Raw genomic sequence first — 24,442 nt, forward strand, 5'->3', positions numbered from 1 at the left:
CTCGTCAGCTCAAAGCTCCAAGGAGCATAAACATTCACCAAAATGGGGTCGCACACTGCTAATACACCAGCGGGATCGCCCCTAAGGACAATGGTAACTGTAGTACTGTTCTCTAAGATGCATCTTCTTTCGAATTCTCGCGTATCTTCAAATCTTCGCCATCCCTGTACACGTGTTTCGGGGTATTTACCACTCATCAGCAGGGATTAGGCCATCTTCTTATCTTCTGGGGTTGCTGCGTGCTGCCAAATATTACCAGGTATAGTACCAAACAAAGGCGCGCAGGTGCGGGGTCCCGAGCTCGTCAGCTCAAAGCTCCAAGGAGAATAAACATTCACCAAAATGGGGTCGCACACTGCTAATACACCAGCGGGATCGCCCCTAAGGACCATGGTAACTGTAGTACTGTTCTCTGCGATGCATCTTCTTTCGAATTCTCGCGTATCTTCAAATCTTCGCCATCCCTGTACACGTGTTTCGGGGTATTTACCCCTCATCAGCAGGGATTAGGCCATCTTCTTATCTTCTGGGGTTGCTGCGTGCTGCCAAATATTACCAGGTATAGTACCACACAAAGGCGCGCAGGTGCGGGGTCCCGAGCTCGTCAGCTCAAAGCTCCAAGGAGCATAAACATTCACCAAAATGGGGTCGCACACTGCTAATACACCAGCGGGATCGCCCCTACGGATCATGGTAACTGTAGTACTGTTCTCTGCGATGCATCTTCTTTCGAATTCTCGCGTATCTTCAAATCTTCGCCATCCCTGTACACGTGTTTCGGGGTATTTACCCCTCATCAGCAGGGATTAAGCCATCTTCTTATCTTCTGGGGTTGCTGCGTGCTGCCAAATATTACCAGGTATAGTACCACACAAAGGCGCGCAGGTGCGGGGTCCCGAGCTCGTCAGCTCAAAGCTCCAAGGAGAATAAACATTCACCAAAATGGGGTCGCACACTGCTAATACACCAGCGGGATCGCCCCTAAGGACCATGGTAACTGTAGTACTGTTCTCTGCGATGCATCTTCTTTCGAATCCTCGCGTATTTTCAAATCTTCGCCATCCCTGTACACGTGTTTCGGGGTATTTACCCCTCATCAGCAGGGATTAGGCCATCTTCTTATCTTCTGGGGTTGCTGCTTGCTGCCAAATATTACCAGGTATAGTACCACACAAAGGCGCGCAGGTGCGGGGTCCCGAGCTCGTCAGCTCAAAGCTCCAAGGAGCATAAACATTCACCAAAATGGGGTCGCACACTGCTAATACACCAGCGGGATCGCCCCTAAGGACCATGGTAACTGCAGTACTGTTCTCTGCGATGCATCTTCTTTCGAATTTTCGGGTGTCTTCAAATTTTCGCCATCCCTGTACACGTGTTTCAGGGTATTTACCCCTCATCAGCAGGGATTAGGCCATCTTCCTATCTTCTGGGGTTGCTGCGTGCTGCCAAATATTACCAGGTATAGTACCACACAAAGGCGCGCAGGTGCGGGGTCCCGAGCTCGTCAGCTCAAAGCTCCAAGGAGCATAAACATTCACCAAAATGGGGTCGCACACTGCTAATACACCAGCGGGATCGCACCTAAGGACCATGGTAACTGTAGTACTGTTCTCTGCGATGCATCTTCTTTCGAATTCTTGCGTATCTTCAAATCTTCGCCAACACTGTACACGTGTTTCGGGGTATTTACCCCTCATTAGCAGGGATTAGGCAATCTTCTTATCTTCTGGGGTTGCTGCGTGCTGCCAAATATTACCAGGTATAGTACCACACAAAGGCGCGCAGGTGCGGGGTCCCGAGCTCGTCAGCTCAAAGCTCCAAGGAGCATAAACATTCACCAAAATGGGGTCGCACACTGCTAATACACCAGCGGGATCGCCCCTAAGGACCATGGTAACTGTAGTACTGTTCTCTGCGATGCATCTTCTTTCGAATTCTCGCGTATCTTCAAATCTTCGCCATCCCTGTACACGTGTTTCGGGGTATTTACCCCTCATCAGCTGGGATTAGGCCATCTTCTTATCTTCTGGGTTTGCTGCGTGCTGCCAAATATTACCAGGTATAGTACCACACAAAGGTGTGCAGGTGCGGGGTCCCGAGCTCGTCAGCTCAAAGCTCCAAGGAGCATAAACATTCACCAAAATGGGGTCGCACACTGCTAATACACCAGCGGGATCGCCCCTAAGGACCATGGTAACTGTAGTACTGTTCTCTGCGATGCATCTTCTTTCGAATTCTCGCGTATCTTCAAATCTTCGCCATCCCTGTACACGTGTTTCGGGGTATTTACCCCTCATCAGCAGGGATTAGGCCATCTTCTTATCTTCCGGGGTTGCTGCGTGCTGCCAAATATTACCAGGTATAGTACCACACAAAGGCGCGCAGGTGCGGGGTCCCGAGCTCGTCAGCTCAAAGCTCCAAGGAGCATAAACATTCACCAAAATGGGGGCGCACACTGCTAATACACCAGCGGGATCGCCCCTAAGGACCATGGTAACTGTAGTACTGTTCTCTGAGATGCATCTTCTTTCGAATTCTCGCGTATCTTCAAATCTTCGCCATCCCTGTACACGTGTTTCGGGGTATTTAACCCTCATCAGCAGGGATTAGGCCATCTTCTTATCTTCTGGGGTTGCTGCGTGCTGCCAAATTTACCAGGTATAGTACCACACAAAGGCGCGCAGGTGCGGGGTCCCGAGCTCGTCAGCTCAAAGCTCCAAGAAGCATAAACATTCACCAAAATGGGGTCGCACACTGCTAATACACCAGCGGGATCGCCCCTAAGGATCAGGGTAACTGTAGTACTGTTCTCTGCGATGCATCTTCTTTCGAATTCTCGCGTATCTTCAAATCTTCGCCATCCCTGTACACGTGTTTCGGGGTATTTACCCCTCATCAGCAGGGATTAGGCCATCTTCTTATCTTCTGGGGTTGCTGCGTGCTGCCAAATATTACCAGGTATAGTACCACACAAAGGCGCGCAGGTGCTGGGTCCCGAGCTCGTCAGCTCAAAGCTCCAAGGAGCATAAACATTCACCAAAATGGGGTTGCACACTGCTAATACACCAGCGGGATCGCCCCTATGGACCATGGTAACTGTAGTACTGTTCTCTGCGATGCATCGTCTTTCGAATTCTCGCGTATCTTCAAATCTTCGCCATCCCTGTACACGTGTTTCGGGGTATTTACCCCTCATCAGCAGGGATTAGGCCATCTTCTTATTTTCTGGGGTTGCTGCGTGCTGCCAAATATTACCAGGTATAGTACCACACAAAGGCGCGCAGGTGCGGGGTCCCGAGCTCGTCAGCTCAAAGCTCCAAGGAGAATAAACATTCACCAAAATGGGGTCGCACACTGCTAAAACACCAGCGGGATCGCCCCTAAGGACCATGGTAACTGTAGTACTGTTCTCTGCGATGCATCTTCTTTCGAATTCTCGCGTATCTTCAAATCTTCGCCATCCCTGTACACGTGTTTCGGGGTATTTACCCCTCATCAGCAGGGATTAGGCCATCTTCTTCTCTTCTGGGGTTGCTGCGTGCTGCCAAATATTACCAGGTATAGTACCACACAAAGGCGCGCAGGTGCGGGGTCCCGAGCTCGTCAGCTCAAATCTCCAAGGAGCATAAACATTCACCAAAATGGGGTCGCACACTGCTAATACACCAGCGGGATCGCCCCTAAGGACCATGGTAACTGTAGTACTGTTCTCTGCGATGCATCTTCTTTCGAATTCTCGCGTATCTTCAAATCTTCGCCATCCCTGTACACGTGTTTCGGGGTATTTACCCCTCATCAGCAGGGATTAGGCCATCTTCTTATCTTCTGGGGTTGCTGCGTGCTGCCAAATATTACCAGGTATAGTACCACACAAAGGCGCGCAGGTGCGGGGTCCCAAGCTCGTCAGCTCAAAGCTCCAAGGAGCATAAACATTCACCAAAATGGGGTCGCACACTGCTAATATACCAGCGGGATCGCCCCTAAGGACCATGGTAACTGTAGTACTGTTCTCTGCGATGCATCTTCTTTCGAATTCTCGCGTATCTTCAAATCTTTGCCATCCCTGTACACGTGTTTCGGGGTATTTACCCCTCATCAGCAGGGCTTAGGCCATCTTCTTATCTTCTGGGGTTGCTGCGTGCTGCCAAATATTACCAGGTATAGTACCACACAAAGGTGTGCAGGTGCGGTGTCCCGAGCTCGTCAGCTCAAAGCTCCAAGGAGCATAAACATTCACCAAAATGGGGTCGCACACTGCTAATACACCAGCGGGATCGCCCCTAAGGACCATGGTAACTGTAGTACTGTTCTCTGCGATGCATCTTCTTTCGAATTCTCGGGTGTCCTCAAATTTTCGCCATCCCTGTACACGTGTTTCGGGGTATTTACCCCTCATCAGCAGGGATTAGGCCATCTTCCTATCTTCTGGGGTTGCTGCGTGCTGCCAAATATTACCAGGTATAGTACCACACAAAGGCGCGCAGGTGCGGGGTCCCGAGCTCGTCAGCTCAAAGCTCCAAGGAGCATAAACATTCACCAAAATGGGGTCGCACACTGCTAATACACCAGCGGGATCGCCCCTAAGGACCATGGTAACTGTAGTACTGTTCTCTGCGATGCATCTTCTTTCGAATTCTCGCGTATCTTCAAATCTTCGCCATCCCTGTACACGTGTTTCGGGGTATTTACCCCTCATCAGCAGGGATTAGGCCATCTTCTTATCTTCCGGGGTTGCTGCGTGCTGCCAAATATTACCAGGTATAGTACCACACAAAGGCGCGCAGGTGCGGGGTCCCGAGCTCGTCAGCTCAAAGCTCCAAGGAGCATAAACATTCACCAAAATGGGGGCGCACACTGCTAATACACCAGCGGGATCGCCCCTAAGGACCATGGTAACTGTAGTACTGTTCTCTGAGATGCATCTTCTTTCGAATTCTCGCGTATCTTCAAATCTTCGCCATCCCTGTACACGTGTTTCGGGGTATTTAACCCTCATCAGCAGGGATTAGGCCATCTTCTTATCTTCTGGGGTTGCTGCGTGCTGCCAAATATTACCAGGTATAGTACCACACAAAGGTGTGCAGGTGCGGGGTCCCGAGCTCGTCAGCTCAAAGCTCCAAGGAGCATAAACATTCACCAAAATGGGGTCGCACACTGCTAATACACCAGCGGGATCGCCCCTAAGGACCAAGGTAACTGTAGTACTGTTCTCTGCGATGCATCTTCTTTCGAATTCTCGCGTATCTTCAAATCTTCGCCATCCCTGTACACGTGTTTCGAGGTATTTACCCCTCATCAGCAGGGATTAGGCCATCTTCTTATCTTCTGGGGTTGCTGCGTGCTGCCAAATATTACCAGGTATAGTACCACACAAAGGCGCGCAGGTGCGGGGTCCCGAGCTCGTCAGCTCAAAGCTCCAAGGAGCATAAACATTCACCAAAATGGGGTCGCACACTGCTAATACACCAGCGGGTTCGCCCCTAAGGACCATGGTAACTGTAGTACTGTTCTCTGCGATGCATCTTCTTTCGAATCCTCGCGTATCTTCAAATCTTCGCCATCCCTGTACACGTGTTTCGGGGTATTTACCCCTCATCAGCAGGGATTAGGCCATCTTCTTATCTTCTGGGGTTGCTGCGTGCTGCCAAATATTACCAGGTATAGTACCACACAAAGGCGCGCAGGTGCGGGGTCCCGAGCTCGTCAGCTCAAAGCTCCAAGGAGCATAAACATTCACCAAAATGGGGTCGCACACTGCTAATACACCAGCGGGATCGCCCCTAAGGACCATGGTAACTGTAGTACTGTTCTCTGCGATGCATCTTCTTTCGAATTCTCGGGTGTCTTCAAATTTTCGCCATCCCTATACACGTGTTTCGGGGTATTTACCCCTCATCAGCAGGGATTAGGCCATCTTCCTATCTTCTGGGGTTGCTGCGTGCTGCCAAATATTACCGGGTATAGTACCACACAAAGGCGCGCAGCTGCGGGGTCCCGAGCTCGTCAGCTCAAAGCTCCAAGGAGCATAAACATTCACCAAAATGGGGTCGCACACTGCTAATACACCAGCGGGATCGCACCTAAGGACCATGGTAACTGTAGTACTGTTCTCTGCGATGCATCTTCTTTTGAATTCTTGCGTATCTTCAAATCTTCGCCAACACTGTACACGTGTTTCGGGGTATTTACCCCTCATTAGCAGGGATTAGGCAATCTTCTTATCTTCTGGGGTTGCTGCGTGCTGCCAAATATTACCAGGTATAGTACCACACAAAGGCGCGCAGGTGCGGGGTCCCGAGCTCGTCAGCTCAAAGCTTCAAGGAGCATAAACATTCACCAAAATGGGGTCGCACACTGCTAATACACCAGCTGGATCGCCCCTAAGGACCATGGTAACTGTAGTACTGTTCTCTGCGATGCATCTTCTTTCGAATTCTCGCGTATCTTCAAATCTTCGCCATCCCTGTACACGTGTTTCGGGGTATTTACCCCTCATCAGCAGGGATTAGGCCATCTTCTTATCTTCTGGGGTTGCTGCGCGCTGCCAAATATTACCAGGTATAGTACCACACAAAGGTGTGCAGGTGCGGGGTCCCGAGCTCGTCAGCTCAAAGCTCCAAGGAGCATAAACATTCACCAAAATGGGGTCGCACACTGCTAATACACCAGCGGGATCGCCCCTAAGGACAATGGTAACTGTAGTACTGTTCTCTAAGATGCATCTTCTTTCGAATTCTCGCGTATCTTCAAATCTTCGCCATCCCTGTACACGTGTTTCGGGGGTATTTACCCCTCATCAGCAGGGATTAGGCCATCTTCTTATCTTCTGGGGTTGCTGCGTGCTGCCAAATATTACCAGGTATAGTTTCACACAAAGGCGCGCAGGTGCGGGGTCCCGAGCTCGTCAGCTCAAAGCTCCAAGGAGCATAAACATTCACCAAAATGGGGTCGCACACTGCTAATACACAAGCGGGTTCGCCCCTAAGGACCATGGTAACTGTAGTACTGTTCTCTGCGATGCATCTTCTTTCGAATTCTCGCGTATCTTCAAATCTTCGCCAACACTGTACACGTGTTTCAGGGTATTTACCCCTCATCAGCAGAGGTTAGGCCATCTTCTTATCTTCTGGGCTTGCTGCGTGCTGCCAAATTTACCAGGTATAGTACCACACAAAGGCGCGCAGGTGCGGGGTCCCGAGCTCGTCAGCTTAAAGCTCCAAGGAGAATAAACATTGACCAAAATGGGGTCGCACACTGCTAATACACCAACGGGATCGCCCCTAAGGACCATGGTAACTGTAGTACTGTTCTCTGCGATGCATCTTCTTTCGAATTCTCGCGTATCTTCAAATCTTCGCCATCCCTGTACACGTGTTTCGGGGTATTTACCCCTCATCAGCAGGGATTAGGCCATCTTCTTATCTTCTGGGGTTGCTGCGTGCTGCCAAATATTATCAGGTATAGTACCACACAAAGGCGCGCAGGTGCGGGGTCCCGAGCTCGTCAGCTCAAAGCTCCAAGGAGCATAAACATTCACCAAAATGGGGTCGCACACTGCTAATACACCAGCGGGATCGCCCCTAAGGACCATGGTAACTGTAGTACTGTTCTCTGCGATGCATCTTCTTTCGAATTCTCGGGTGTCCTCAAATTTTCGCCATCCCTGTACACGTGTTTCGGGGTATTTACCCCTCATCAGCAGGGATTAGGCCATCTTCCTATCTTCTGGGGTTGCTGCGTGCTGCCAAATATTACCAGGTATAGTACCACACAAAGGCGCGCAGGTGCGGGGTCCCGAGCTCGTCAGCTCAAAGCTCCAAGGAGCATAAACATTCACCAAAATGGGGTCGCACACTGCTAATACACCAGCGGGATCGCCCCTAAGGACCATGGTAACTGTAGTACTGTTCTCTGCGATGCATCTTCTTTCGAATTCTCGCGTATCTTCAAATCTTCGCCATCCCTGTACACGTGTTTCGGGGTATTTACCCCTCATCAGCAGGGATTAGGCCATCTTCTTATCTTCCGGGGTTGCTGCGTGCTGCCAAATATTACCAGGTATAGTACCACACAAAGGCGCGCAGGTGCGGGGTCCCGAGCTCGTCAGCTCAAAGCTCCAAGGAGCATAAACATTCACCAAAATGGGGGCGCACACTGCTAATACACCAGCGGGATCGCCCCTAAGGACCATGGTAACTGTAGTACTGTTCTCTGAGATGCATCTTCTTTCGAATTCTCGCGTATCTTCAAATCTTCGCCATCCCTGTACACGTGTTTCGGGGTATTTAACCCTCATCAGCAGGGATTAGGCCATCTTCTTATCTTCTGGGGTTGCTGCGTGCTGCCAAATATTACCAGGTATAGTACCACACAAAGGTGTGCAGGTGCGGGGTCCCGAGCTCGTCAGCTCAAAGCTCCAAGGAGCATAAACATTCACCAAAATGGGGTCGCACACTGCTAATACACCAGCGGGATCGCCCCTAAGGACCAAGGTAACTGTAGTACTGTTCTCTGCGATGCATCTTCTTTCGAATTCTCGCGTATCTTCAAATCTTCGCCATCCCTGTACACGTGTTTCGAGGTATTTACCCCTCATCAGCAGGGATTAGGCCATCTTCTTATCTTCTGGGGTTGCTGCGTGCTGCCAAATATTACCAGGTATAGTACCACACAAAGGCGCGCAGGTGCGGGGTCCCGAGCTCGTCAGCTCAAAGCTCCAAGGAGCATAAACATTCACCAAAATGGGGTCGCACACTGCTAATACACCAGCGGGTTCGCCCCTAAGGACCATGGTAACTGTAGTACTGTTCTCTGCGATGCATCTTCTTTCGAATCCTCGCGTATCTTCAAATCTTCGCCATCCCTGTACACGTGTTTCGGGGTATTTACCCCTCATCAGCAGGGATTAGGCCATCTTCTTATCTTCTGGGGTTGCTGCGTGCTGCCAAATATTACCAGGTATAGTACCACACAAAGGCGCGCAGGTGCGGGGTCCCGAGCTCGTCAGCTCAAAGCTCCAAGGAGCATAAACATTCACCAAAATGGGGTCGCACACTGCTAATACACCAGCGGGATCGCCCCTAAGGACCATGGTAACTGTAGTACTGTTCTCTGCGATGCATCTTCTTTCGAATTCTCGGGTGTCTTCAAATTTTCGCCATCCCTATACACGTGTTTCGGGGTATTTACCCCTCATCAGCAGGGATTAGGCCATCTTCCTATCTTCTGGGGTTGCTGCGTGCTGCCAAATATTACCGGGTATAGTACCACACAAAGGCGCGCAGCTGCGGGGTCCCGAGCTCGTCAGCTCAAAGCTCCAAGGAGCATAAACATTCACCAAAATGGGGTCGCACACTGCTAATACACCAGCGGGATCGCACCTAAGGACCATGGTAACTGTAGTACTGTTCTCTGCGATGCATCTTCTTTTGAATTCTTGCGTATCTTCAAATCTTCGCCAACACTGTACACGTGTTTCGGGGTATTTACCCCTCATTAGCAGGGATTAGGCAATCTTCTTATCTTCTGGGGTTGCTGCGTGCTGCCAAATATTACCAGGTATAGTACCACACAAAGGCGCGCAGGTGCGGGGTCCCGAGCTCGTCAGCTCAAAGCTTCAAGGAGCATAAACATTCACCAAAATGGGGTCGCACACTGCTAATACACCAGCTGGATCGCCCCTAAGGACCATGGTAACTGTAGTACTGTTCTCTGCGATGCATCTTCTTTCGAATTCTCGCGTATCTTCAAATCTTCGCCATCCCTGTACACGTGTTTCGGGGTATTTACCCCTCATCAGCAGGGATTAGGCCATCTTCTTATCTTCTGGGGTTGCTGCGCGCTGCCAAATATTACCAGGTATAGTACCACACAAAGGTGTGCAGGTGCGGGGTCCCGAGCTCGTCAGCTCAAAGCTCCAAGGAGCATAAACATTCACCAAAATGGGGTCGCACACTGCTAATACACCAGCGGGATCGCCCCTAAGGACAATGGTAACTGTAGTACTGTTCTCTAAGATGCATCTTCTTTCGAATTCTCGCGTATCTTCAAATCTTCGCCATCCCTGTACACGTGTTTCGGGGGTATTTACCCCTCATCAGCAGGGATTAGGCCATCTTCTTATCTTCTGGGGTTGCTGCGTGCTGCCAAATATTACCAGGTATAGTTTCACACAAAGGCGCGCAGGTGCGGGGTCCCGAGCTCGTCAGCTCAAAGCTCCAAGGAGCATAAACATTCACCAAAATGGGGTCGCACACTGCTAATACACAAGCGGGTTCGCCCCTAAGGACCATGGTAACTGTAGTACTTTTCTCTGCGATGCATCTTCTTTCGAATTCTCGCGTATCTTCAAATCTTCGCCAACACTGTACACGTGTTTCAGGGTATTTACCCCTCATCAGCAGAGGTTAGGCCATCTTCTTATCTTCTGGGCTTGCTGCGTGCTGCCAAATTTACCAGGTATAGTACCACACAAAGGCGCGCAGGTGCGGGGTCCCGAGCTCGTCAGCTTAAAGCTCCAAGGAGAATAAACATTGACCAAAATGGGGTCGCACACTGCTAATACACCAACGGGATCGCCCCTAAGGACCATGGTAACTGTAGTACTGTTCTCTGCGATGCATCTTCTTTCGAATTCTCGCGTATCTTCAAATCTTCGCCATCCCTGTACACGTGTTTCGGGGTATTTACCCCTCATCAGCAGGGATTAGGCCATCTTCTTATCTTCTGGGGTTGCTGCGTGCTGCCAAATATTATCAGGTATAGTACCACACAAAGGCGCGCAGGTGCGGGGTCCCGAGCTCGTCAGCTCAAAGCTCCAAGGAGCATAAACATTCACCAAAATGGGGTCGCACACTGCTAATACACCAGCGGGATCGCCCCTAAGGACCATGGTAACTGTAGTACTGTTCTCTGCGATGCATCTTCTTTCGAATTCTCGCGTATCTTCAAATCTTCGCCATCCCTGTACACGTGTTTTGGGGTATTTACCCCTCATCAGCAGGGATTAGGCCATCTTCTTATCTTCTGGGGTTGCTGCGTGCTGCCAAATATTACCAGGTATAGTACCACACAAAGGCGCGCAGGTGCGGGGTCCCGAGCTCGTCAGCTCAAAGCTCCAAGGAGCATAAACATTCACCAAAATGGGGTCGCACACTGCTAATACACCAGCGGGATCGCCCCTAAGGACCATGGTAACTGTAGTACTGTTCTCTGCGATGCATCTTCTTTCGAATTCTCGCGTATCTTCAAATCGTCGCCAGCCCTGTACACGTGTTTCGGGGTATTTACCCCTCATCAGCAGGGATTAGGCCATCTTCTTATCTTCTGGGGTTGCTGCGTGCTGCCAAATATTACCAGGTATAGTACCACACAAAGGCGCGCAGGTGCGGGGTCCCGAGCTCGTCAGCTCAAAGCTCCAAGGAGCATAAACATTCACCAAAATACGCGAGAATTCGAAAGAAGATGCATCGCAGAGAACAGTGCTACAGTTACCATGGTCCTTAGGGGCGATCCCGCTGGTGTATTAGCAGTGTGCGACCCCATTTTGGTGAATGTTTATGCTCCTTGGAGCTTTGAGCTGACGAGCTCGGGACCCCGTACCTGCGCGCCTTTGTGTGGTACTATACCTGGTAATGTTTGGCAGCACGCAGCAACCCCAGAAGATAAGAAGATGGCCTAATCCCTGCTGATGAGGGGTAAATACCCCGAAACACGTGTACAGGGATGGCGAAGATTTGAAGATACGCGAGAATTCGAAAGAAGATGCATCGCAGAGAACAGTACTACAGTTACCATGGTCCTTAGGGGTGATCCCGCTGGTGTATTAGCAGTGTGCGACCCCATTTTGGTGAATGTTTATGCTCCTTGGAGCTTTGAGCTGACGAGCTCGGGACCCCGCACCTGCGCGCCTTTGTGTGGTACTATACCTGGTAATATTTGGCAGCACGCAGCAACCCCAGAAGATAAGAAGATGGCCTAATCCCTGCTGATGAGGGGTAAATACCCCGAAACACGTGTACAGGGATGGCGAAGATTTGAAGATACGCGAGAATTCGAAAGAAGATGCATCGCAGAGAACAGTACTACAGTTACCATGGTCCTTAGGGGCGATCCCGCTGGTATATTAGCAGTGTGCGACCCCATTTTGGTGGTTGACCAACTGTACACCATCAGACCCTGCACATGTACGTCACCCTGTACAGGCATATGCACAACACACACCTACACGTAGGCGACAAGCCAGACCTGATCCCACACAGCTATCATCACCTCCGAAATTGCAATGCCGCAAGCACGATCGCTATTGAAAACATCCCGAAAACAAATTGACCACTGTGAATATGTGTAAAGAAAAAGCTAAGATCTTCACAAGTCAAGATTATGTTGTGTATCATGTCCTGTATACCAATGTAGGTGGCCTAGAGATGTGAGGAGGTATGTGTGTGTGTGAAACAGTTACAAGTGTAATCCATCATTGCAACAAGCCATAATGTGCATAGCAGATGTCTCACCAAATACGTGTCCATTTTTTGTACCAGACATTCACAATGAAGTCAAACAAGTGAGAGTAAGTAGGATTCCTAAAGATATTTATAAATGTTTATAAATTATTTGAAGAACAACTGTCCATTTGGAAGGGAGAAAGGAAAACAAATGATGATCTTAATGCAGATGGAGAAGGGAACTTGGATTTGGGTGGGGCAACAAAAATATAACATGTCAGGGAAACCAATCTATTTACAAGGGGAAAAGTAAATAATTGTCCACAAAGATAATTCTATCAAAAAGTCAAGTGTCCTTCTCATCATCCTCTACTACCACAATGTCCAGATCCTCCGAGTCCGATACAGCCAGTGCAGGAACAGGTACCACATGGGGTCGGGACACACGAGGAGTACGGGGGAAATAGTGTGGGCCAATAGACAGGGGGAGACATTGATGGTAATATGAGAAGGAGGTTGGGAAACAACAGACGACGTGGCTGTGGCCAGGGAATTGACTCTGGTAGTGAGGGTGGCCAGAGCTCAGGCAATCTCCTCTTGCATCATGCGTATCTCTAGATACAAATGCAGCATGATGCGAGATGATATGTCCTGGCTGACCCTCACATACTCATATCAAGTCCTCTGGGACAGCCAAAGGAGGAACAATACAGGGAGGGGCCTGGGTGGGACAGGAGGGATGTGGAGCCTCAGGTTCAGAGCCAATGTTGTGGTCAAACTGGCAGCTACGATGAGGGGGGCTGGTTGCAGGGGTTGCAGCTGGAACACCCGATGGAATGGGGGCCTCTAGAGGTAGGGAGGAGCTGATGGCAGGCCCTTGTTGGGTATTGGCCTGCCCCGGGGACACCTCAACAGAACACACAGGTGAATGGTCTTGGGGAGTAGCTCTCCACCACCCCCTGGCCAGAGGTGTCGGGTTCTCCCCCCACCACAATGTCCACAGTGTTAGGAATTCTCACGTAAATAACTCGCATCACTCCTGTGTAATTTGCCAACATCCTTCTGGAGTATATTTAAATCATGTATCTGTACTTTAAGCATGTTCTTGTCATTAATAATGTTCACCCATTATGTACAAACATTTGCTCTTGACAATGCTTGTTTGGTTTCCTGGTATTGTGCTTAAACTGTTTACACTGTTGTCAGAAAAATCAATATCACACTTGGAAGAAAGACGTGATAAACGTAGAAACCACACCCTTGCTTCCTCTCTAAATAGCCACACCAACACGTAGTGGTGCTTGGCTTTTTGTTTCTGTCATGTGAGGATGAAGATCAGCAACGCAGAGACCTGCGAGAAGAAGGATGCCTGAATTCTTCAAGCCCTGTGCAACCAAGTGGATGCTTCTCACCAGTAAAATCTAAGTGACACACTAAACGCACTCTATGTTTTAAAAGCGTTTTTGAAATATTTATCGCATTGTTGTCCAAGGCAAACTTTGCACATCAAATGCGCGTGTGATTTTTACCGCATACAGAGTTTAAATGAATGTGCGCTTGAGTGCTTCAAAGGAGAGATGATTACCAGGCATACGGGAAAGCTAAAAACTACCTTAGCACATAAATCATAAGCCTAAAAGACAAGTTGTTCGGGACATTGTGAAAACGAACTTTAGCAGTGATATTTAACTGTGTTTAATTAGTTGACAAAAGCAAACTTGAATTACAGTTAATGTGAAGTTGTTGAGAAACAGCTTGCATATTTCTTTCAATCTCAGTCTTGCCTCTGTGAAAATGTTTGATAAACTTTTGAACTGCATGTTAGACAAGTGGCTTGTTATTCAGGAACAACCCGCATATTACTTTCGGTCTCAGTCTTGCCTCTGCGGAATCTTTAATGAACCTTGAACTGCATGTTAGACAAGTAGCTTGTTATTTAGTTATTTAAGATTCAGGCCTAACCCATCATCATAGTCATTCCAGTAAACAGAGAGATTTACTGTGCAACAACAGTAATTATAAAGGTACTTACTAGAGCAGCTCACTCTTCTTTTGAAACTATTCATGTTTATAGACGTTTACTTATATTCCGCATATTGTTTACAGATAGAAGATACAAACACAACACCTGCTTACGAGAACTAGGATCCTGGCTGGTCCAGGTGGCAGATGATTGCAGTGTCTTCTCTTTTCTCTCTTGTCGTCCCACAATTGGCAAGCCTGCTGGTCTTCCAGTAGCCTAGAGAATTGTTCCAAGAGGAGTGGAGATCTAGCATCGCCCCTGCAAATCTTCCTGGATATTCAGGTGAGTGGCTGGAGTCTCATCTGACAGACAGCCTCCACCCAGGCCGTAGCACCAGAGTTTTGTTCCTGGTTAGTACGGGGGGCGCAATCCCCTTGCCTCCAAATGTTGACGGTCCCTCTTCTTCCTCACTGGTAGAAAGAGGTCGTAGCCGCCGGTGAACTGATGTTCTCCCACTCTGAACCTGCTGTTCTACCATTTGGCGAGCTGTGCCCACTGAAATGTAAGCAAAATCATGATGTACTGGTTTTATACTCCCGGACAAGACACATACCTAGATGAGCCAAGATCAGACTTTGTTTTTATCTGATCACACTATACAGTTGTCAGTGTTTATGAGGTTACATTGTGTGTATGTTTACTGTGATCTCCTGAGTTAAGTCGGACATGGACATCTCACGAGAATATTTGTAGCTTACACAATTGCATTGGCCAACCCTCAACTTTGGCATTCTTTCGATCTGTGTGTCCTGTTACTGCTACATGTGCAGGTTCCAAAACCAGTCTACCAAAGGAGATCAGAGAGAGTCCAGATTTAATTGAAATTGCCCTGTGATATGGAGTCTCAGCTCTTTTATGTCTGGACAAATGTTATCTGCTGTGTAGCATTGTATGAGACAAATACCGAATGATGGTCACACATCCACATAGAGTCTGGGCTATTTGTTTTGATATGTTGTGAGTCTATCCTTTTGATGTCCCATCACAAAAGCTGACAATCCAGTGCTACATATTGGCTTTGGTGACTGATAAGGTAGTACAGTGCACCGATGACCAGAAGTTAGTCGTTGTGACAGCTACCTGCACATGTGAAATGGCATACAAGCCACTGAGGGTAAGACGTGTATCAGTGGATACACTGGGAAAAATTAGAAACCCTTAACAGTGAGGCAAGGATATCAAAGTCTGTCTTGACTCCGTGGCATATGATGATCTGTCTCAATTAGAACCCAAACTCAACAAAGGCAATGCAAGTCACAGCATCCAATGCCCTTTGTCCTGCCATACATACACTGGACAGTGTCTGTACCATTCCTCATCCAATGCACACATGAGTTATGATTCCTTTGGTTCACTGTTAGTGGTGCTGGCAGTGCAAATATCAATACAAATGCGCAGGTGTGGCTCTATTCTCCATTTTCAACAAAAAGGAGGAACCTGGAAGGGCGTTATTTAACGGGGTCCAGTGTACATGCCCTGACAATGGCTAGTAACAAAAAAAGGGTACACAGTTCCCCCAGGGCGAAAGGGAGGTTTTAAAAGGACCAAGCAAAGGAAGAAAAAGAGAAGAAGGGGAAATTCCCCTTTCGGAACTAAAACCCTCACACACCCAGCAAGCTAGGTGTCATGCTTCATCATCTGGGTTCTGCTCCTCGTCAGACTGGTGCTGCAATGTCTGATGGGCACCCGCAAAAGGGCTCTTTATTGGAGATCTTTTGTTCCTGCCATATGTTGCATGCGGGTATGAGGGTACTAAAAGTGGTGTAGACGTGGGGAAAATGTGAGAGAGTTAAAAAAGGTTAGGCAATCCACAGATTAATTTTAATGATGTGGTTGCCCACCTCAATAAAAAACATTGAGGGAGAGATGCTAACTGGTACTATGGTCCAGTAGCGCATCTACTGCACAAAGTAACAGGGCAGGCCAGCTGGTCCTGCTCCAATGGGGGTAACCTAAAGGGGGAAGACAGAGAACAAGGGTAATGTAATGTCCTGTATCCACAGAAGTATAGGTGTCACATGCTTGGTCATTTAAAACGCACACATTAATATGTATGGTAAATGAAATACACTCACAAGGTGCATAATAATAGTATAATAAAAACCACAAAGGAGTGGCTGGTTAAAAGGAGGAGGCTAAAATGACTGGTGCAAGGAGTTAGAAGTGTACACTCAGAATGCGAGAAGAAAAGAATGCTTACCCTAGAGGGCTAGAGAAAGTACTTCAACAGTCAACCCCGTGTCAGGGCACCATGAGGTAGGTACCTTGAGAAAAAAGACGGGAGACTGTGAGGCTCAAGTAAACAAACGGGGACTGCTAGTAGTGGTAGACCCAGCTCGGTACACAGTAAAGGTAAACCGACAACTGATAAGGTGTAAATGTCCCCAGAGTATCGCCAGAACAGGCAACTGTGATATAAAACTGGCGACCACCATAGCTTAGCCATCATGCATGTGGGAAGAACATACGATATGGCACTTACGCATCTGTCAGCAATTTAGAGCCAGATCCCACTTGCATACTCGCAATGTGTTTCCACGAATTTATGGATGGGTGCCTGGCGCTGAAACCAAAGTTAGTACCCCCGGTGGCCGCTTAAGGTCGGGGCAGACGTGCCCCGGCTGTCAAGGTACCCCATAGGTAGGTGTTGCCGAAACCAAAACAAGCGTTTCACGGTATGTAAATGTTGTTGCGGAGGCATCCGGCCGAATGCCGCTGCCATCCGTGAAGCTTACCCGTCTGTCGCACGGACGAATCCTGTCACACCTACCCACACGGAGTCCCTGTGTGGACTCTGGGAGACTGGACCGGTGAAGTAGCGGGGCCCTCGGATTATAACCGGGCCGCCACTCGCATTCCCCGGCCCCTGTCAAGTGTCGGGGGCGTCAAACATGGCTGCGCATGCGCAAAAGAGCTAGTAAGCAAGGAGGCAGCACCCAAATGTGGGAGTGCCCCAACGTAGGCGCCTTCTTGAAGTGTAGGCGTAAGTGTGACGTTCCGTAGGCATGTTGTAACAAACAAAATGATTATAACATAACCCATAAAATGTGAGGCTGGCAAAGTGTTAGCAGTAATAAATAAGCCAAGGGGTGTGCAGCAACTATGTGTGAGTAATGTTGCTAACGTCTCATGAAAGTCTCGTGATCAGCATGATATTAGTTGCACGGGGGATAAGTACTGCACTATAAATCATGGAGGGTTGGAGTGCCAAGGTGATAAGGACATACACACAAGTAGACTCATCTGGAGAGAGTGCCCCACAGAATTGAGTCATTAAGGCCCTCGCTGTCGGTTTTAAGGCGATGGACCCATCTTTGTTCAATTCGGAAGAGAGCTTGATGGGTAATGTGTGGGTGTGCTTCAAGAATTAGCAAGCTGAGACTGTCCGCAGTATGACTCATATCCTTACAATGACCATATAGTTTGGTATGGGTTTTGAGACACCTGATATTACTTTTATGTTCTGTAATCCGTAACTTGGCCTGTTGCATCGTCATGCCCACGTACTTTTGGCCACAGGGGCAGGTTAAGAGATAGATACATTTAGACGTGTTGCAGTTAGTATGGCGTGTCAGATACCAAGGAAAGGTTTCTGTTAGTATGATCTCTTTGTATGTGTTAGTCTGTGGACAGACAAAGCAACCTCCACAGGGGTAGTGGCCAATCACTGGTGGGAAATCCCAAAGGGTTCTTTGGGTGTTGCTGTCTGGTATCTTAGGTCTAGTGTGTACTAGCTCGTCTTTGAGGTTGGCTGTGCGTTTAAAAGCAAATCTAGGACGAGGGATATTGAGATCGCCAGAATTGATAATACCTCAGTGTTTGCTTATTGTTTTCTTTATGTATGACGAGTTTCTTGTGAAGGAAGTGACACAGGTTATTTTGTCTGTGGGTTCCTTAGTTTGCACATCTAACAAGGCCTCCCGGGGGTTGTTCATTGCCCTTTTGTAAGAGTTGTAAATCTGTCTTGTCGAATAACCCCTATCCCGCAGTTTGTGTTGTAGGGGACTAGTCTCATTCTTGTAGTCTGCCATATCCGAACAGTTCCTGTGGATACGGAGGAACTGCCCGAAGGGTAGGTTGTCCCTCTGTGTTTTGGGGTGATGGCTCTCGTAAAGGAGGATACTATTCCTATCCGTCTCCTTTCGATGGAGGTTGGTACTCAACCCTGTCTCACTGAGCCAAATCCTGAGATCCAGGAAAGGGATGTTAGATTCAGAGATGGTACTAGTGAATGTCAAGAATGGGTTCTGGGTATTGATACATTCACAAAAAGCCTTGCAGGTAATGATGTCACCACTCCAGAGGACCAGGATATCGTCAATGTACCTGCGCCACAGGGTGAGGTTGTCTCTATATGGGTTGGTGGCCCCCCTGATGGTCGTCTCTTCAAATGTGGCCATGTAGATACAGGCCAGACTCGGGGTAAAAGTACTGCCCATGGATGTCCCCTGTATTTGGTGAAATAGCTGTGTCTCATACTTGAAAAAGTTTTCCGTTAGGGCAATCGTGACGCAGGCCATGATGAAGGAGACAGGGGTGGGAGAGGACCACTCTTCGCTGAACAAGGTGGACTCTACTGCCTCTAGGGTAGCCTGCTGGGGGATGTTAGTGTAGTGTGCCTAAACATCCAGGGTCATTAATAGATCCACTCCTTCCCTCCCTTCTATGTTGTCAATCAGGCGAAGGACATCCCTTGTGTCCTGTAGGAAAGATGGTATCTTTTTACTAGGGGCTGCAAGAATTTCTCGGTGAACTTAGAGAGGTGTTCCAGTAATGATCCAATGCCTGAAACAATGGGTCTCCCAGATACTGGAGTTACTCCCTTATGAATCTTGGGGAGGATGTAGAAGTAGGGTGTCTTGGGATTATCGGTGACAAGAAAGGCAGATTCATTTTTACTGATCCATCCGTTAATCTCACCCTCCATGACCAAGCTAGTGATTTGAGTGGTCAGCCTTTTAGTTGGATCTACCCTGAGGGGGGTGTAGTGTGCAGAATTGGCAAGTTGTCACCTACATTCTGTGTCATAATCAGTGGTGGATTGCAGGACAGTAGCGCCACCCTTGTCCGCTTGCTTAATGACGATGGTCGGGTCAAAAGACCTGAGACTGGACGACCAATCTCTCAGCTTTAGTCAAATTGTGAAAAGTCGGGGTATGTTTTTTTTTTCTCAAGGCTCTTGAGTACAGCGCCCTCAAAATCCAGAATCTCGGGAAGTACCATGTTATTGGTTGGTGTAAAGGTCGACGGGTTACGTAAACCAGTATCCTCCTTTTCACACTCCTCTTTGTCACGGAAGAAGGCCCTCAACCGTATCTTGGAGGAGAAGTGTGGCTCAATGGTTAGAGTGGCAGATCCTGATTAAAAAGGTCTAGCCCGGGACCAGGGTTCAATTCCCCGCCTCGGCGGGTCTTGGGCTGAAAATTCCACGGACCTGATAATTCTCGTCTCGGTGCCTATTTCAATGATGGAGTCCCACTCTGCAACTCTGGGCAATAGCTTGCTTAATCTCCACAACAGCCCCCACAACGCTTAGGATGCCTGGCCTCCACCTTGGGGGTGCCCAGGAGTGGACACCTCACAGGGAAAGCCAGGTTGGGTTCCACAGCGGTATTCGTACAAGCGCCTTGAGACCCTTGCGGGTGAGTAGTGCGCTATACAAGTATCAATTTATATTACATTTACAATTTACATTTCTGAAAAATTGTTTCATTTCACACATCTCACTGAAGCTGTCTGGAGTTGGAGTAGGAACAAATCCCAACCCCTTTTCCAGGACACTGGTCTCTGTGGGAGTGAGCATTCTATCTGAGAGGTTAACAACTAGGCTCTCTTTCCCCTGGTTGTGCTCCTGGTTTCCACTGTGGGTGTTGTCTGATCTTGCCACTGCACACCCTTCTGTCCTCCTCTTTTGCGTCCTCTTCCTCTGCCCCAGCCTCTGCCTAAAAGAGGGGGCTTGCTGGGTGTGGGAGGGTTTTAGTTCCGAAAGGGGAATTTCCCCTTTCTATTCCCCAGTTGTCATGAAGAAACTACAACTCTCAAAATGCACTCTGCCCTGTACAGTCCATATGCCACAGTGTGCCATTTTATTCATGATGACTGCTGGATGGACACAGCATAGGTGAATGGAGGCATGGGACACACATTAGTACAGCACTGTCTTCACTCACGCAAAAACAATAGTTGATGGACATTCACCCTAGTTCAGAGATCGGGGCCTAAAACCATTGTTTTTTTGCTCATTCCAGTTTAAACCCAGCCACATACAAATCAGTCATGACACTGTGCCCCATGAGAACAGTCCAGCCTGAACTGCCAAGCCAGGTCCTCCATGGACTGGAAACAAGCATCCTAGGACCAGTTTCGGGCTTTCAGTCATCATCAGCCAGGATAGCTTGATTCCAGTGGCATAGAGAGCCCGGGACTCACGCCTGAGCATACCCGTCCCACTCGGGGTGACAAATGCAAAAACAACAGTTGATGGACAGAATGCAGAACAATGTCATACATTCACAAGAGTACAGGGATCTGGGCCTAAAACCATAGATTTTTGCTCACCATGTCATTCCAGTTTGAACCCAGCCATATGCAAACCAGTCTTCTCCCTGTGCCCCATGGGAACATTCCAGCCTGAACTCCGAAGCCAGGTCCTACCTGGACTGGAAACAAGCATCCTAGGACCGGTTTCGGGCTTTCAGCCCTCATCAGCCAGGATAGCTTGATTCCAGTGGCATGGAGAGCACGGGGCTCATGTCTGAGCATACCCGTCCCACTCGGGGTGACAAATGCAAAAACAACAGTTGATGGACAGATTTCGTTCCCTTGCGCACTGTGCCACATGATTCAAGCTAGCCTGGCTGAAGAAGGGTGACATACCCTGAAAGCGGTCCCAGGATGCTTGTTTCCAGTCCAGGAAGGACCTGGCCTGGCAGTTTGGTCGGAACTGTTCTCATGGGTCACAGGGTCAAGAATGATTTGCATATGGCTCAGTCAGAACTGGGGTAGTGTAGTGGGCAAAAGAACAACGGATTTAACCCAGATCTTTTGATTGCAGGAGAATGTTTGCATTGTCAGCATTCCGTCCATCATTTATTTGCTGTAACACTTCTCGACCTAAGTAGGATGGGTATGCACAGACGTGGGTCCTTGCTCACTGTGCCAATGGATTCAAGCTAGCCTGGCTGGAGAAGGTTGACATACCCTGAAACCATTCCCAGGATGCTTGTTTCTGGTCTAGGGAGGACCTGGCTTGGCAGTTCATTCTGGACTGTTCCCATGGGGCACAGGGTCAAGACTGATTTGCATGTAGCTCAGTCAGAACTGAGGTGGTATAGTGGGCAAAAGAACAATGGATTTAACCCAGATCATTTGACTGGGGGAGAATGTTTGCATTGTCAGCATTTCATCCATCATTAGTTTGCTGTAACACTGTCTTCACTCAAACCATACTCCCAGACACATATAATGCACTTACCAGGTCTCGGATGCTCATGCTCCTGCAGCTGAGCATGGAGAGTTGGCCAAGCTGCTCGCAGGACCCTCTTGCACAGAGGCGATGATGATGCACATGGTGCTGGAAAGACTAGCCCAGCAGCTCCTGAGCATTGTGTTTTAGGTACTCCCAGCGCTTGCGGCATGCCCTAGTAGTCCTGGTGTGGATGCCCACTGCACTGCAGTGCTCACCGAATGTTGGCTTATAGTCTGGCCCGGGCTGCATTGCTCAGCTGTGATTCAGGGTCCCCATATAGCTGAGGATATTTGGACAGCACCCCCTCAGCCAAGATGTTTAATTCCCTTTCAGTGAAAGCAGGTACATTCACCTCATAATCCTCAGCAATTTGGGGGGAAATAAGTTTAAGAAGAGCAGGAGGATGGCAGAGGATCTGATCTGTGATGGAGGATGACTCAAAATTAACACAAAATGGCTGTCAACAACTTCCTGTGATATATTTAGTGTCTCCCACTTCATGTATATCATTTCCTGTATGAAATAATGAGTTTTGGTATATTTTCGGAGATTACAGCTTGGAAACGCAGTCTCCGAAATTGACCCGCAACACATTATTTCATACAGGAAAGGATATACAGGAAGTGGGAGACAGGAAATACATCACAGGAAGTTGTTGGCAGCCATTTTGTATTTATCATGATCCATCCACACTCACATATCAAATCCACTGCCATCCTGTTGTTCTGGTAAAACTTGAAATGACAGTGCAAGTGAGAATCATAAACATGTCACAAAAGGGGAAACAGACCATTTAATTACATTTTTTGCACGGAAGGGGGGGCTGACAGAACATCAAACCCAAGTTTCATTTTATTTTACTTTGCATTATGGTACATGTAGTCTATATTTAGTGCTCAACACATGAGTTGGGGGTTGTGATACGAAAAATTGAGGGGAATCACTGCTGTGTATCGCAGACACATAGTGCCTGATTCACCAACGACATCGTCACTCACATTGTGGGCCCATCATTTGTGGGGGAGTTAAATCTGTTGAGGGCACAGGCCTGAGAAGGCAATGGTTATGCCCTTCTGTGATTAAGTAACCCATCCTCATAAGGTCCAGCTAGGTCTCTCAGAACATGTATTGTTTTTCATCTGCGTCACGAAATTCCTTATGGACATCCACTACACTGATCGCAGACATGGGCACAAGACCAGAGGCCCACTCAACCTTTTGACTACTGTCAACATTTGGGATTTACATACAGTTAGTGTGGATTTGCAAAGTAGTCTCAGGATGGAATTTTTGGACACAGTCATAAATATCCAAGTTGCATCATTGACAACAGACCGCAAACCACATTTTGTCCATGACAGTACAAGTTGCTCATGTGAAAAGCGTGGCAACAAGCTGATCACAGACTTCCATACCCTGACCTTGGTTATATGCAAAGGCCCGGTTTCCCAGATTAAGAGCTAGCCGAGGTTCAAGAGGTATGTGTAAGCCATGCGTTAAAGCAGTGTTGTACAAAACACAACAGGCCAATATGATCTTACACACGACTGCAGGGGAGTACAGCAGCTCACCCCCTGTACGGTCAAGACATCTGAATTGCGACTTCAACAGACCAAAAGTGCGATCTATGATAGCTCTAGTCGGTATGTGTGCTCTATTGTACCTACGCTGAGGTACAGTGTTTGCACACCTGTAAGGGGTGAGGAGTTGTGGGGAGAGAGCATACCCAGCGTCGTCTGTGGAGGGAAGAAAGGGCAGTTGGTTACATTTCCCTTGTTGATTCGCACAGGACATGATCTATACTTTGGTACATGCAGTCTCTGTTAAGACTATGTATGTTGCTTTATGATTATTATTGTGCAATGGTTAATGTTGCGTGGCATACACATCTCGAGCTGCCCTTTGTCTCCTGATCAGTGTATGGGGCATTTGTATGTGGTTGTGGGTCTAGAAGTGATGCATCTCAGTACCTGATGCAAGCACTGCAACTGGCTTGCTTGGGAAATGCTCGCTGGAGACCCTTTGGAATGACCCAGTGGCAAAGAAAGGGAGAGCAGAAAGGAATGGCATGGGAGTCGCAGGTCACAGAGTAAAGTTCCTGCTCCCATTCACATACCATCTCCATGATGACTTCTGGAGGGAAGCAGTACCTGGCCCTAATATCTTGGCTGCACATTCCAAATAGGTTGACCCTCTGTCTGAAGATCCTCTCTGCTCCCCTCCTCCTCCTCAAGTAGTTTTGCCGCATGACAAGGGGCAGAGCAACAAAAGTATTCAGCGACATGTTGAAAGGGTTTGTGTGTGTCTGCTCTGCATTCATACATACTCCAGGGCTGGGATTGGCTGCAGTGTCAGCTGATGAAAGGTGGGGGATGGTAGGTACTTGGACAGGTGTTTACCCTGAGGAAAATGATCAACGGCCACAGTGCGGGTATTCGGGGCCGAAATTAACCCTAGGCGAAGCACTACGCTACGCTCGCGTAATTTGCGAAGTTTGCGCAACTTTGC

This window comes from Lissotriton helveticus, chromosome 4_1 (assembly GCF_964261635.1).
Source record: "Lissotriton helveticus chromosome 4_1, aLisHel1.1, whole genome shotgun sequence".
NCBI classification, from domain to species: domain Eukaryota; kingdom Metazoa; phylum Chordata; class Amphibia; order Caudata; family Salamandridae; genus Lissotriton; species Lissotriton helveticus.